General features: G+C 51.6%; 1 protein-coding gene across 1 annotated transcript in view; it reads right to left on the minus strand.

Annotated features, from left to right (window-relative positions):
* LOC104505960 (protein CEPU-1-like) overlaps window positions 1-3,055 on the minus strand; it is a gene marked incomplete at both ends in the record, with an annotated part of 22,352 nt that overhangs the window by 864 nt on the left and 18,433 nt on the right.

The following is a 3,055-nucleotide window of genomic DNA, read 5'->3' on the forward strand; positions in this document are numbered from 1 at the left end:
CAGAACATAATAAAGACCATCACCTTCCTCGGCGTATTTTTTTCCAGGCCGTTCTCCGGAGCCTAGCAGCGGATCGGCACCCCGCTGCGGCGCTTTGCGGGAGAGTCACAAATCATTTGCAAAGCATCCTGCTCCTTCCGCCCTCCCAGTCACCCACCCGGATGAAGCTGCAGCCAGAGCACTGCAACACCCCCAAATCGTGACTCGGACCCCATTCCCGAGCACCCCCTTCCCTGGCTCTCCCCACCTCCCACACCGTGCCGGGGCTGTGCCGAGCTGGAATGACTGCAATGGCCTTGCAGGCATTGCCTCTGCTGTGCAGGTAAGTAATTTATTGATCCGTAAAGCACTCCAAGACGCTCTGGAAGGGATTATGTCATGCCAGTGCTGTGCAATAAAATAAAAAATGATGGATTTTTTGTGAACATGAGGATGATTTAGGGTTTGTAGTTGGAAGTGTAGTTAAAGTACATTTTAAGTGGAAATCAAGGTGGGTAATGAATTATTCTCTGTTTTGAAGGGCTTCTGGGAGTTCATTTTTTTGCTGCTCTGGGCACGACGGCTAATCTGCTAATCATGCACCGGAGGACGACTACGGATCAGACGCTCCCACAACAGCGGGAGCTCTGGGGCAGGACAGCGGAGGGCATGAAGACAACACCGAAAGAAATATTAATATGCATCCATGTCATTAAAACTGGCGTAAAGGGACAGCACATCCCTCCTGGGACCACCCGCCAGCCCGGAGCTGGGAGATGCTCTGCCAATAACCAGGTAGTCCACTGAGGCGATGCAATTAATTACGACGGTGCTGTGATTGCCTCGCCGTGTTCCTGGCCACGTGCGCTTTAAAAAGATGGAGCTTATGGTCTGGACCACAAAAACAGGCCAAGAAGGTACTACCGTTGCCATTTCAGAGGGGTGGAAAGAGGCAAGCGGTGAATCGCCCAGGAAGAAGCAACAGCTTCCAGCGCCGAGTCCTGACAAAACTAGAGCATTAGCCATCACCTTCGATGCGATGCTCGTTAAATCACACTAAAGGAACCTTTCTGTTGTTTTTAACTACTGAATACACATCGACCCAGTTCGGCTCGTTTTGCAGGGCTCACCAAGACTTAAAAAATAAATCAAGATGGAATCTGCATCACGACTCTGGTGCCGCACGCGTGGATCTGCACCCGCCCGGCTAGGGGAGAAGAGTCTGTAATCAAATCAACTGGCCAGATTTTAAAATAATAATTTAAACAAATTAAACTTGGATTTCCCAGAATATGAGCACTACATCCTCCTCCTCTGCAGTAGCAACAGGAGACTTGGCTGCTCTCTCCGACATAAGCAGCTTGAGCCACTCGTGCGCCGGAGAAAAGCCCACCCTGCCCCGGCGAGCTCGGGATACGCTCGGGAAGAGGCATTTTACTGCAGGACGAGATGAGGCAGGAATGGCTGGGAAGTAAACCAGAGCGACAACAGTCAGCGGAGTCGTTAGCTAACCCTTAAATTAAATGTGCGGTGGTAGGATTTAACACGACAGTTATTGTATGCTAATTAAACGTCTGAATAATTAACCACACGGACTATTTAAAATGCCTTTCTGGGGACTGAACAGGTATGTTGTAAGGCTTTTACCACACTAGGGAGGGAAACTTTAATAAATAAGTGATCGCGAGTATATATTTATTTAACGGTCACGGGTGCTCCCGTTCCCTCTGCATTACAACGCTTTCACCGTCAGTTGGCATTTCTGCAGCAACGGGGCAGAGGAGAAATTTCTTATGCTGAATGCGGGACGCAGATGGAGCTGTGCCCCTGTGGGAATGAATAAATAAATGAAGTTAAATAAATGCAGGCTTCCCAGGCGGGAACCCTCTCCTTGCGGGCAGTCCTTTTGTGTTCAGCATCTCTCTTGCTCAGATGTGATTAAACATGGCAGTGTTGGCCAAGCTGCTCCAGTGACACAGCGCAGATTTCCCCAGAGATGGGCTGGTGTTTTATCGATCCGACGACTTTTTTTTTTCCCCTATCCTTGCCACGATGATGGGAAAGGTCTCTGGGCGGCTCTAAGCCGCTGCAGCCCTCCGTAGGTGCCTAGGGCATGCCACCAGGTTTGCCTGGACTTGGTGCCTGCTCGCACATGTGGAGTCCCCGAGACAGAAAGCAGTTGCTTAAATATTTAACCAAACCATATGGTGTGTTACACGTTCGAGGGTGTTCAGTCAGGTGATATATGTCTTTACGGATCCAAGCATATGCACTTGCCTACACAGATATATTCCCTGGCGCACAGACACCCTCCTGCCACTGGCACAGACTACGTCCCTGCTACGCTTTCACCTCCAAACACCTGTCCCCGAGCTAACAGAGGTGCAAAAGCCCACGCATCCCATGCACGTACCCCTTGGCCCTGCCTTCTCCCATCATCGTGACTTCCCCATCCCTCTTCCTTGCATGCAATGACCACGCTGCTGCCTCTCCCCACTGCTGTCTCCTGATGTACCCCTCGGTACCCCTGTGCACCCCAAATTTCAGCCACACATCAGGAGAGAGGCAGGGAGACCCCTGAGTATTGGAAGGCATCACCAGTGACAGGGAAGGAGACTGATGAGTCTCACCAGGCTGGGTGCCTGCAAGGAGGAACTGCTTTTTTTTGGCTTATCTATCTCCTTTCTACCTGTTTTGGGGGGCCAAGGAAATAGCACAGAAATACACGTGTCACCTCTCCAGACCCGTGAATCCCTTCTGGCGTGGGAGCTGGGCAGAGCGAGCACTTGCCCCAGCCAAACATCCCGCACGGTGCAGGGCGCGCGGCCCCGAGCAGCAGCCAGCGAGCACGCGGGCTCTCCCGGCGAGCCTAGCAGCGCCTCGCTTCCCCCTCATAAAACATGCAAACCTCCATCTTCCAGCACGAGCAACATCTGCTCCAGATCAAAGGAAACAACAAAGAACAACTATAAAAGCGTCTCGAAGAAAGAAAAAGAAGGAGATCCAGACTTGCGTTCTGCAGGCGATCTGTGATGTGCACTGGCAGCTTCCTGAACATCAGGCTGGCGCTGCCCCT

The sequence above is a fragment of the Eurypyga helias genome, unplaced genomic scaffold (genome assembly GCF_000690775.1).
Source record: "Eurypyga helias isolate BGI_N326 unplaced genomic scaffold, ASM69077v1 scaffold12032, whole genome shotgun sequence".
Classification (NCBI taxonomy): domain Eukaryota; kingdom Metazoa; phylum Chordata; class Aves; order Eurypygiformes; family Eurypygidae; genus Eurypyga; species Eurypyga helias.